The sequence below is a fragment of the Dipteris shenzhenensis genome, chromosome 28, assembly GCF_047967505.1.
Source record: "Dipteris shenzhenensis isolate YYH24624 ecotype China chromosome 28, Dip_SZ_1.0, whole genome shotgun sequence".
In the NCBI taxonomy this organism is placed as follows: domain Eukaryota; kingdom Viridiplantae; phylum Streptophyta; class Polypodiopsida; order Gleicheniales; family Dipteridaceae; genus Dipteris; species Dipteris shenzhenensis.
This window is the reverse complement of record NC_141623.1, coordinates 39,279,002-39,292,368: the sequence shown is the minus strand read 5'-3', so window position 1 is coordinate 39,292,368 and position 13,367 is coordinate 39,279,002. Positions and strand designations below refer to the sequence as shown.

At 44.2% G+C, this 13,367-nt stretch overlaps 1 pseudogene; it reads left to right on the top strand.

The window, feature by feature from the left end:
- The first annotated feature begins 278 nt into the window (after positions 1-278).
- On the top strand, positions 279-2,410 carry LOC147883553 (uncharacterized; annotated as a pseudogene).
- Positions 2,411-13,367: the final 10,957 nt, after the last annotated feature.

Here is a 13,367-nt window from a genome sequence, read left to right as displayed (position 1 = left end):
GTCATATTTTCTCCGTGCACCTGCTCGCTCAAGCTCACTTCTGCTCTCTCCCTTGATGATGCCATCCATCAAAGGGCACTCAACTGCAAGTGCATAAGCTTTATTTGCACCCCTGAGTGGTATTGCCTGTTGTACCGATGACTTGAGGCTACTAGCTTGGGTAAGAGGCAAAAAGGCATTTACCAGATTTGTCACAGTAAGGTTTTTTTCAAGTTCCAAGATGCCATGGTCTACATAAGATCCCGAGCCACTTTAGAAGTATGTTTCAGAAAAGGGCAGCTTTGGCAAAGGAGGGAGCAAGAAGTGGTCATGCTCTTTTTGTGGATGTGAAAGTTGTGGCTCGTACTCTCGTGTGCATGCTCATCTTCTAGGAATAAAGAACATGGGTGTCCAAGTTTGCAAAAAGGTGCTAGCAAATGAGAAGGCAGTAATGGCACGTGAAGATCATGAATCTTCTAGTAAGAAGCACAAGGGTCCTACTGGTTCCAGCTCGAGTGCTGGTCCAAAGGCATTATCTCAATCAACTATGCCCATTGTATTCAACAATGCTTCAAGGGAGGAGGTTGATGACTTTGTGGCTCATTGCTTCTATGCCAATGGATTGCTATTTGCTCTTGCATGGTCTCCATATATATATATATATATTATTTTTTATTTTTATTTTTTTCTAGAAATAGACTTCTATTAAGTAGGAGAAAAAACCCGCAAGAGTAAGCTCAAAGCGGAATACATCATGAAATCATGAGGATAAATAAAATCCCCTCAAAGTGAGGTGGAAAAAAACCAAGGCTGAGGCTGAAATTGCCACCTCAACCCTATAGGAGTCTCAGAGAAGAAAGGAGAATCCTTCCATTCCCTGAAGAAAGAAGCCCTCCTAGCTGAGGCTGCACGGGAGTCTCCCTACATACTCATCCATACGGCCATCAAAGTATGTATAGTGTCTATCCAGATACTAGCCAAAGTGTGCGCGGGATGAACCTCAGTACCCTCCATAGCCTCTATGCATCAGGCTCTCCATATTTCACGGGCATGGTAAGTGCAATTGCTTCATTTGGAAGGGGATATAAACCTCCAAACTATGAGAAGGTCCATATGTCTCTTTTGGACAAGGAGAGAGCAAGGGTGTCAAGGAGCCTATCCACGGTTGAATCTACTTGGCCATACTATGGATGCTCTATTGTTTTTGATGGCTGGAGACCTCTTCTAAACATTATGGTTTGCAGTGCACAAGGAATCATATTCAAGAGATCCATAGTTACCAGTGGAGATGCAAAAACAAGAGAATACATTGCAGCTGCATTAAAAGAGACTATCTTGGAGGTGGGTGCTGAACATGTAGTTCAAATTGTTACTGCTGATAATGCCTCAAATTGCAAGCTAGCTGGTCATCTTGTGGAGCAAGAGTTCAAACATGTCTTTTGGACACCTTGTGCTACCCATTGTTTGAACTTGTTGCTGAAGGATCTCTCAGCTTTGGCATGGATGGAGCTGGCAATATGTCATGGCAAGGAGGTGCAGCAATTCATCTCCAGTCATAAGGCACCGAGGGCTATGCTATCCAAATTTTCAAAATTGAAATTTTTAAAGCCTGGTGATACTAGATTCGCATCAAACTTCATTATGCTCCACCGCTTGGTAAAAGTAAAGGCGGGCTTGAAGCAGATGGTTGTCAGCCAAGATTGGGATGATTGGAGAGGTCGAAATGATAAAGCCTTGAAGATTCAAAACACCATATATTGATCAAAGGCTTGAGAATATAAAAAAGGTCCTAGCCGGACAAAGCAATGAAGACACAATCTATGAAGAAATAAGAGAAATCGCAGAAGTGAGATGGGATATGCTTCATTCTCCTCTCCATGCCACAACCTTTCTTCTCAATCCAAAATGAAGTTGGTAAGAATCCACAACAAGATGCTGAAGTGATGAGAGGTTGGAGGCAAACTCTAGATAGAGTGGGAAAGGATGCTGCAGAGAGGACTTTGATGAAGGATCAATTGTCAATGTATCTTGGCCAAGTGGGTGCATTTGGTGAGCCCTCTGCTCTACAAATAGAGTGTCTTTCTCCTGTTGCTTGGTGGGAGAACTATGGTTCGGATACCCCTCAATTGCAAAAGTTGGCAATTAGGCTCCTCTCACAAGTATCAAGTTCCTCTGCAGCAGAGTGGAATTGGTCAACCTATGGGTTCATCCATTCACTCAAACGTAATCGGCTTGCTCATAAAATGCAGAGAATCTTGTGTATGTGCATAGCAACCTCCGGCTTCTCTCTAGGAGTGATCCATTGTATAAGTCTGGCCCTTCTCAGCAATGGAGGAGGAAGAGGAAGATGTTGCACTTTCCATGTAATCTTCATTTTCTTAGTGATGTAGTAATGCGTATGTGCATTGTGCACATTTTATTCAAATGCTAGAATTAATGGAACATGTGATGTAGCTGGAATTGTGTCTGCATATGTTGCTGTAATTGCTGCAGAATTCCTAGTGATATGTTGTTCTAATCTTTACTTAGTTATAACTTAGAAATTCCTAAAGTTATATGTGTGTGGGATGCAGCTGTAATAAAAAAATGTTATTATTTCAGAATTCATAAAGGTATATGGTTTCACAAGTATTCTTTACTAAGCCTACCCCCGCCGTTTCCTATCAATTGAATAGGCATTTTGGAAACGTTTCAAAACTTGGACGTTTCCTGCAACTTATCTTCTTGGTAGACCATGGTTGCAGTCATCAAAGGCCATTCAAGATTAGTCAGCTAACGAAGTTCGGTTCCCCTTGGGATCCACATCTCTAGAACTAGATATGGTCAAAGGAAGGGCACGGCACCTTCCAATACAATTGGGAGAAGAGGATTTTGAAGAACAAGCAGGAGTCGACAAGGAATGCTGGGCTCTTGGGGACTGGCCCATTGGAGGTGACCAAGATAGGCGAGAGGAGACACAAACGTTGGAAGGTTTCGAGAGCTTGACCTACTTGTTGGATCAGGCTGATCCAGAAGCGGAGGAAGCTGCAATCTTGGATTGGATGGGAGCCCTAGGCTCCTTAGCAGTCAACATGGTGGAATTATGCTAGCAAGAGGTTTCTAAGGAACATCGTGGTGCTTCAAGTAGGGTATCAAAAGTAAACCAAGAAGCATGTGCATAGGGTCTAGCTAAACTAGTTTATGAAAGGAGGCCTTTTGGTCTATGCAATAGTCCACACATGTATCATAGAATGTTGACTTATTCACGTCAAACCGGGAACAAAGATGGTACTACAGCCGGACACCGATGATCGTGCCGAGGACAATGATGGTACTGAGGACAATGATGGTACTGCAGCGAATGCCGATGGTAATACGGTAGTAGACTTTGATGACACTGGTAAAGTGGATGTTTATGGTACTACTACGTACAATGATGGTAATATGGAGTACAATGATGGTATTGCATAGGACACCAATGGTACTACAGAGAACAATGATGGTAGTACGTAGTACAATGATGGTAATATAGAGGACAGTAGTAGCAGTAGTAGAGAAGCCACTGATGGTGCTTTAGAACACACTGACACAGACATGGTTGATCTTGAGACAGATCACCACCAGGAGCTTGATGTCTTGGGAAGACACATGGTGCACACTAGGTATGGAGATGAGACATGGCTGAGATTACTCTGCTTAACCTTTACTTATCAGAGGTAGATTATCCCTCCATTGAAGACCTTCTTGGAACCACTTATGAGGTGGAAGGATTACCTTATAGGGGAATGGCACCGAGGCATCTAAGGAACATAACAAACGCCACCTCTACTTCTCAACCAGTGCAAGAGAACACACCAGTTTCTTTTCCACCATCTTGGTTGAGAGAAGTAAAGGGGGACTTTCCCCTTGACGATACTCCTGCACATACAGGATTGGGAATGGGTGAGCCAAGTACCTCCACATCCCCAAGCATTCCCCAGGTTGATGAGGCATGGAACTGGCGGTACCTCAACATCGGGACTGAGGGCCAACCTCGGCATTTGAAGGTAGCAAGTTGGGTTTGGCAACACAATTATCTTCCAGCAGCAGTAACTAATTTTTTCCAAGAATTTGTGGATGTCTTTGCCTGGTCGTACAAGGATCTGAAGGGGGTGCCAACTGAGTTCATGGAGGATCGCATCGCCTTCTACCTTGATGCAGGCCCTGTGATTAAAGGTCCATACCGCATGATACCCAATTATCACAAGGTAGTCCAAGCTGATATATAAAAGGGAGCAAGCAGGGTTGATCTACATAGTAGATTACTCTGATTGGGTCGTCGGGATTGTCATTGTGCCAAAAAGAGAGACCAACAAACTAAGGGTATGTGTTGACTACAAGAGTTTGAATGCTGCGACACGACGTGATAGGTTTCGCCTTCACTTCACCGATAGAGTGTTGGAGATGGTGGTAGTTCATGCTCTATACTAATTTATGGACGGATATAGCGCATACAACCAACTTTGAGTCACAGAACAGGATCAGCCAAAGATCACATTTGTCACTCAATGGGGGACGTATGCTTACTGAATGATGCCCTTTGGGTTATATAATGCACCCGCAACATTTCAACGACTTGTCATCAAACTCTTCCAAGAGAATTTTGGCAAGTTTCTTGAGGTCTTTCTACATGAATTCTTTGTTTTTAATGGTAAAGCCGCCTCCCATCTTGATCCGGCCATACAAAATGATGATCTACAAAAGTTAAGATGGGTGTTTGATAAGTGCAAAGAAGCCCGCTCGTGCTTGAACCTTGACAAATGCTTCTTTCTTGCACTCAGAGGTGTTCTCCTTGGTCATATTCTTTCTGCTGAAGGGATGACTACTGATCCTACCAAGGTAGAGGTGATAATCTCATCGCCTATCCCTCGTAAACCCAAAGAGGTGAAGTCTTTTTTAGGGCATGTGGGATATTACAAGAGGTTCATGCGTTTCTATGCAAACATTGCTATTGCACTCACATAACTTCTCCATCAAGACTAGTCTTTTGATTGGTCAACACCTCAACAACTAGCATTCAATAATCTGAAGTACTGCCTGGTGAAGGCCCGAATTCTAAGACAACCAATGAGTGATCGAGGAACTCATTTCCTTGAGGACATCATTGCTGCCTTGGTCAACATATTACAAATAATTAATAAAATTTCCACTTCCTATAACCCACGTGCCAATGGTCTCGTCGAGATTTCCAATCGAACAATGTGTGGGATCTTGACTCGTCTCTGCCTCAGCTGTTTAGTAGATTGGGATGTCATACTCTAGCTGCTTTATTTTTATTTTTTTCAAGAAAGAGACTTCTATTAAGTAAGAGAAAAAACCTGCGAGAGCAACCTCAAAGCCGAATACATCATAAAATCATGAGGATAAATAAAACCCCTTGAAAGTGAGGTGGAAAACAACCAAGGCTGAGGCTGAAAGTGCCACCTCAACCCTCTAGGAGTCTTAGAGATGAAAGGAGAATCTTTCCATTCCCTAAAGAAAGAAGCCCTCCTAGTTGAGGCTGCACGAGAGTCTCCCTACATACTCATCCATATGGCCATCAAAGTATATACGGTGTTTGCGGCCAAATACTAGCCAAAGCATGCGAGGGATGAACCTGAGTACCCTCCAAAGCCTCTATACATCTGGCTCTCCAGATATGCCAAGATGCTATGCTCGCTAGAATCTCCCAAGAAGTATCCACAGATGCATGTACAACCATAAAAGGAAGGCATGGTACCACATCCAATGAATAGGACTCAATTTGATGATGTCGAACCAAAATGGCCTGAGAGGAGTCAAGTCTCTCATAGAATACCTAAGTCCCTCTAAGAGAAAGTCAAACCACTGAGCCCCATGTCATAGAGAATGGGGAGTGGGCAAAGTGACTGAAAATCCTGGCTACCCCCATCCAAATCATCCTCGCCTGTTTGCAATCCCATAAACAATGCTGAATAGTCTCCAAAGCAGAGAGGCAACAAGGGCAAGTAGGATCGGCTCTGAACCTGGATTTCCAAATGTTCACTGCAATCCCACCATGGATAGAGAGCCAAAAGAAGAGAGTGATCTTTCTATTCCTATGGGATTTCCAGAGTCTCCTCCAGAAGCACCTTTGCAGATCCGCAATGATATCAAATGTCTGCCAATGAGGAACTCTGGAAGGTCTCCAACCTCTACTACTGAGCTGAAATCTCTTGGCATTACTTGTGAAGATTGTGGGAGAGAGGGAAGGAGTCTCACTTGAGGCTTTCTCACATGCACAATTGGGGGAATACACACAAAGGTGGAGGCTGAAAACAGTTTTCCTCTTCTTAGTTGTGAAAGCCAAAAGAACTCTAGTACAAAGAAATAGAAGAACCCTATATGTGGGTCTCAAACCAAACTCAACTAACTAAGGTGGCATACTAACTGAGCCACAAACTAGAGTAGATAAGGATAGCTGTCATCCGTGGGCGGTGTACCAACCGCATCTCCAGCTAACAGGTCGGTGACATAAATGCACAACAGTCACCCTGGCATATCCCGAGTGGAGCTCGATATCTCAACACTCCCCCTCGAGCTCAATCCCAATTCCTGCACACCAAGCAGGTCTCTGAACTTGCGCAGCTTCTCTGCACCCAATGCTTTCGTGAAGATGTCAGCTACCTGATCCTCTGTGCTGACATAAACTAGATCAATGAGACCTAGTAAAACCTTCTCCCGCACATAGTGATAATGCACCTCAATGTGCTTTGTTCTGGCATGAAAGACTGGGTTCTTTGCCAAATGTATACTACTCATGTTGTCACAATAAATGACAACTGGCCCATCTGTAGACTGATGCATATCATAGAGTAGCTTATGCAACCAAGCTACCTCACATGCAGCCATTGCTACACCCTTGTACTCAGCCTCTGTGCTCGACAAGGCAACTGTAGGCTGTTTCTTGTTGCTCCAAGTGACTGCAGCACTCCCAAAAGAGAACACATATCCACTGGTAGATCGTCTATCAGAAATGCTACCAGCCCAATCAGCATCAGTGTATCCATGCAACTGTATCTGAACCCCAGCCTCATAAAATAGTCCATACTGCAATGTGGACTTCACATACCTGAGTATGCGTCTAGCCGCATCCAAATGCGGTTTCCTTGGAGCCTGCATAAACTGACTTACCAACCCAACAGCATAGCTCAAATCTGGCCTGGTAATAGTCATGTAAATCAAACTTCCTACTATGCATCTGTACATAGTAGGGTCTTCCAGAAGCTCACCTGCATCTGCGCTCAGCTTCACATTCTGCTCCAAAGGAACTGAAATAGGCTTACAGCCTGTCATCCCATATTTGGACAGCATGTCCAATCCATACTGCCTCTGCAAGAGATGTATCCCACTTGGTGATCTAATCACCTCAATGCCCAGGAAATAACGCAGCTCTCCCAAATCCTTCATCTCAAACTTCTGCCTCAATAGCATTTTCACATGAAGGATATCTTCATCACTATCACCTGTGATGATCAAATCATCAACATAAATGACCAGCAGCATAATCCCTTTCTCTGTTTTTCTCACATAGAGTGAGAAATCTGCCTTGGAAATCTGAAAGCCAATAGTGACAAGATACTGTCCTATCTTGTCAGACCATGCTCTAGGTGCTTGTTTCAAGCCATACAAGGCTTTCTTCAACCTGCAAACAAACTCAGGATGAGTAGCATGAACATAACCTGCTGGCTGCTCCATAAAGACCTCTTCTTGCAAATCTCTTTTCCTTTTCGTGATACCTGCGTACCACTATCTACATTGCTTTGAGGGGATTCTCCTGATCTCAATCTGCCTATCCATGGCGAAGTATGTGAACCACTGGTAGAGGACACTCCAGGTCCACTGATATTTTGTGATTGCTGTTGTGCATTCTGTGCAGCATTACCATTTTGTGCATCTACATCAATCATCACATTTACTGGTTTATACCAGCTGCTCATCTCATTAAAAACAACATCTCTGCTCACTGTGAATAACCTTTCTGCTACAGAGAATAACCAATAAAGACGCACTTCTCAGCTTTTGGATCCAACTTGGACCTCAACTCATCTGGCACATGGACATAAGCAATGCAACCAAAAATCTTCAAATGAGAAATATCTGGTTTCCTACCAGTATACATCTCCTCTGGCGCCATGCCATGTATTGCTGCAGTGGGAGTCCCGTTCATTATATAGACTGCTGTAGCAACTGCTTCAGCCCAATAATAATCTGGTAGATCTTTTTCATTTAGCATAGCCCGAGACACCTCTCCAATATGCCTATTTTTTCTTTCTGCAATTCCATTTTGCTGTGGGGTATGACTGCATGAATATTGCTGCTTTATACCATGCTCCTGCAAGAACCTTGCAAACTCATTTGAGAGGTACTCTCCCCCTCCATCTGACCTTAGGCATTTTATTTGCAGGCCTGTTTCTTTTTCAACCATAGCTTTGAAAGCTTTGAAGTGCCCAAACACTTCACTTTTCTTTTTCATAAAATACACCCACAGTTTTCTGCTGAAGTCATCAATAAATGTGACAAAATAGTGACACCCTCCAATAGATGCAGCTTTTGTAGTCCACACATCAGAGTGGATTAATTCCAATGGTTTTTTACTCTCTTGAACATGCCTAGGAAAAGGTTTCCTTGCCTGTTTCCCAAATTGACAGGCTTCACAAATCTTGTGCATTTCTGCAACCTTGAATTTTGGCAATCCTGCAACAATATTTTGGGCTTGCATTGATTTAAGTCGCTGTATATTAACATGACCAATGCGTTTGTGCCAGATATCAATATCTGCAACTACACCGGTCCCATGTGCAAACATTGTTGCACTCAATTCAGGCATACCTGCATCCAACGTAAACATCCTGCCCTTCTTCTTTCCTTTTGCTATCAAGCGACCATTATTTTTCATATCCTCAACAAAGCATCCATGAGGATTAAATCTGACCTGCAAGCCCTACTCAACCATCTGACCAACAGAAACCAGGTTCTTGGTGATGTTCGGGACATGAAATACATCAGACAAGTATTTCTTTTTCCCATCTTGCATAGACAAAGGAATTTTGCCAATCTGCACAATAGGATGTGCAGTATCATCACCAGTCTCCACAAATCCTGGTTTTTCCATTTTTCTTGCATCTTGCATCCATTCAGCGTGACCTGTCATGTGGTTTGATGCACCCGAGTCAACATACCACACATCATTGCTTTCTTTTGCACTTGTTACAGAATTTGTCATATGCTGCATCATAAACAAATGCTCATTTCTGTCATCACCCTGTCTACTAGAGGATGCATAATTGCCTTGCTGCAATTTTCCATTCATAATGTCATTCTGCTTTTTATAGTAGTCCTTAGCCATATGACCCATTTTGCCACAATAGTAGCATTCAATATTGCTGTTTGCATTTTGGCCTCTCTGCCATCCACCACGGCCTCTTTGGCTCCCCCTGCCTCTAGAGTTCCCACGTCCTCCTGCATAGGACTGGTTTTCTTGCGTTTGCTGCATATTCTGATTTCTACCACGGCCTGCAGATCGTCGGCCTCCTCTACCTCTGCCTCTACCTCTGCCAGCATTTGAGTAGAAGAAGACAGTTTCTTTTGAAGTTCCTGCAGAAGAAGATGCACCCCCATTTCTCTGCTCTTCAGAAATTAGAAGAGCAATCAACTCCTCAAAATCAGGAAAGTTTTCACGGACGGCAATGGATGTCCGGAACTGTGCATAATCCTTTCCTAGACCATTCAAGGTCACAGAAACCAAATCGTCATCATCCACTGGCGACCCAATGGAAGCAAGTGCATCTGCAATTTTCTTCACTTTCATGTGGTAGTCATTTATGCTCAAATTTTCTCTCTGCACATTGTGCAACTCCTGTTTGAGTTGCATTTTCCTGGCTTGCGTATTTGTGCTATACATTTTTGCCAAAGTATCCCATGCCTCCTTTGGCGTATTTGCATCTTGAATATGCACAATCATGGAGTCCGAAATACTGATAGACAGCCAGTACATAACTTTCCTGGCTCTCTCATGCCATCCTTTGAATGCCTGCATTTCCTGTTGACTGGGAACATTAGGAAGAACAGGTTCTTCTTCATTTCCTGTAATGAATTCCCAATAGCCTTTTCCCATCAAGAAATTCGTCATTCTAAACTTCCATGCCTGGAAGTTATTCTTGTCAAGCTTTTCAGTGACAATCTGTGAAAGAGAATCAGATGCCATTACAGAACACTGCAAAATATTCTGTCACTGCAAAAAACACAGCTTTTGCCTCACACGGGCAGATCTGCAAAACCGACGAAAGTGGTATTTCACCACACAGTCACTTCCTAGTGACGATTTTGCATCAACAGGCAACAGGCATGAATCTGCAACTCCCAATATCTCTGCACACAGGCATACGATGCAATTTCTGCGGCACCTTTCCACCGACTAGCCGCGCAGTGGTCGCACAGCAAAAAACAGGCCTTTTTCTGAGTGCCTGCGAAGAACTTCCGCCTTCAAAACGGGCCCTGAAACGGCCTCAAATCAGAAAAATATAGCCACTCAGGGCTTCGCACTTCTCTCGCAGCATATACTGTGCTCTCGCCACACCGCGAAGGGTGTCTCAATCTGACACAATGCACTCCTGCACTTCTAGCTGTGCTACCTGCAGAGATTTGCTCCCAAACTCGAAATAGGAAAGCAACACTTGTCCTCTTACCAAGACACCACGAACTTGGCTTGCTTTCTTGAGCTCCTTACCACGAACAAGGCTCTGATACCATGTGAAGATTGTGGGAGAGAGGGAAGGAGTCTCACTTGAGGCTTTCTCACATGCACAATTGGGGGAATACACACAAAGGTGGAGGCTGAAAACAATTTTCCTCTTCTTAGTTGTGAAAGCCAAAAGAACTCTAGTACAAAGAAATAGAAGAACCCTATATGTGGGTCTCAAACCAAACTCAACTAACTAAGGTGGCATACTAACTGAGCCACAAACTAGAGTAGATAAGGATAGCTGTCATCCAGCTATTATTCGTGGGCGGTGTACCAACCGCATCTCCAGCTAACAGGTCGGTGACATAAATGCACAACAGTCACCCTAGCATAAGCTCGATATCTCAACATTACTAACCGTGTAACAAAAGAAGGGGATGCTCTTCTCTCGATGCCCTGCATTAATCCACTCCCACTCTCCAGGGTCCCACTATAAATACCTAATGGGAACTCCCCTGTAGAGCCATAGCCTCCAAGACCCGGTGGAGAGTAGCCAGGAATTAGGGTCGAGGAACCACTATGAATCTGATCCCTACACCAAAAGACCTACAACCCTGATAGGCTGAAAAGCAGACTCAAGCAAGATGTCCTCTGTGGACATGAGCAATCTGCCACCATCCTGCACACTAAAAACTAAAGCATCCTCCTGTGCATCTCGAAAGGCCAAAACCTGAAGTGGAACACCACCTCTCGTAAAAGTACCTGCCCAAGTGGAGCAAGTGAGTGACATATCATCTGTGTCTACCCAATCCTCTGGAAGGGCTGCCTCAATCTGCAAGATCCTCCCTGCACTCCCTCTGAGATGTCTTGTCAACTGAGATTTGGTCTCCTCTAGAAGCCTGCGAAAAGCTTTCCAAGACCCCAAAGATGATGCAGGTCCCCTCTCCCACCTGGACCACTGCATGTAGAGTGAGGCACCAAGTGGTCTTCCATGATCATCTAAAATACTGTCATTCCACATGATGGGTTGCCTATCAATCTCTTCACGAGAGGAAGGAGGAATCCTCCAAAGAGTGCTCCTAAAACTAGCCCATGCTTTCAGAATGGCAACCATGAGAGGGGACGAAGGTGATCTGAGGTGTGATGTGGTGAAGATCCACCTAATACTGCTCATCCAGTCTCCTCCTGAAGAAGGTGTGCAGCTCTGTATGCTGCTAATAAGAAAGGCCTTCCACGGTTCCTGCCTTGGCATAAGTCCTCGCACCACCATCTTGCATAGTAAAGCTCTGCACTGTAAATTTGGATCAATAATATTGAGACCCCCTTGTAGGGAGTATGAGGGTCTCCCAAGCCACCTTGGCTAAGGCATCTGCTGTGCCATCAATCCCACTCCAAAGAAAATTTATGATCAGTCTCTTGAGCTGAGAGATGCAATCCCTAGAACGGCACCAGCAAGAACAAACAAACCAGGCCGTGGCCAAGAGAATCTGGTTGACCACCACAACTCTAGAGGCAAGATCCAGCTTGGCTGAGCTCCAAAAAATGAGCTTCCTCCTGATGCTCTCCAACACGGGAGCAAACTATTGCATGGAAGAAATATCCAAGCCGATCTGGCAGCCCAAATACCTAACAGGCACACCCCTTTGAACCTAAGTGAATCCTATGTCAAGCCCCCAAATTGGAGTGTCCTCATCACTGATCCAAAGCCACTAGATTTATGCCAATTTATCTGTGCACCCGCCGCCAAGCAAAATAAATCCAATGCTGTCCTGAAAGAAGTGAGCGTCTGTGGAGTGGCATCCAAGTAAATTGTTGTGTCATCTGCAAACTCGCTGTCAAGTAACCCACTTCCCTTCTAATGGGACCCCAAAGATGTCAGCTTGAGATCTAACATAGATACTCATAGCTTCGGCCACAAATAAAAAAAGAAAAGGAGCAAGGGGGCATACAAGGCGAGTATTGGGTATTCATGGTTCAAGCTAGTTTATGGCTTGGAGGCAATTATGCCTTATGAATTCAATCTAGATACCCCTCGGGTGCTCATGGAGATGGATGACAACTTAGAAGCCTACACTATCAAACGTTTATGGGATTTGGAAGCAATGGAAGAGCATCAATGTGAAGCAGTCTTCTCTCAAGAAGTGTGGCAAAAGAGACAAAAAGCATGGCATAATCGAAACCTCAGAAAAATAGAGGTCAAAGTTGGTGATTTGGTACTATTGTACTCTAGTAAGTTTCTCAAACACAAACCTAAGTTTGTAAGTGGTTGGACATGCCCATTTTTCATAGCCAAGCTTATCCCAAGTGGAGTAGTCTACTTGGCCACTTTGGAGGGCTGGCTCCTATAAGCCACAATGAATGGGTCACGAGTCAAGAAGTATCATGTTCAGTGAGGAAATTTCCTCCCAAGCTTGTATATACCCTATTGTTTTGTCACCTTCTCTCTCTACCAGGGTCCTTCTCTTTCCACCACTTGTCACTCCATCTTCTCACACGTGCTGAGCATCTTCTCTTTCCACCCCTTGTCCCTTCGCCTTCTCCCTCTTACATGGGCCCTCCTCTTTCTGCTCCACCTTCTCTCTCTTGCATACACCTTCTATTTCCACCCCTTGTCACTCCCTGTCTCTACATAAGGCCTTCTCTTTCCACCTAGGTGTCACCTTCTCTCTCTACAATGAAGCGACAGAGA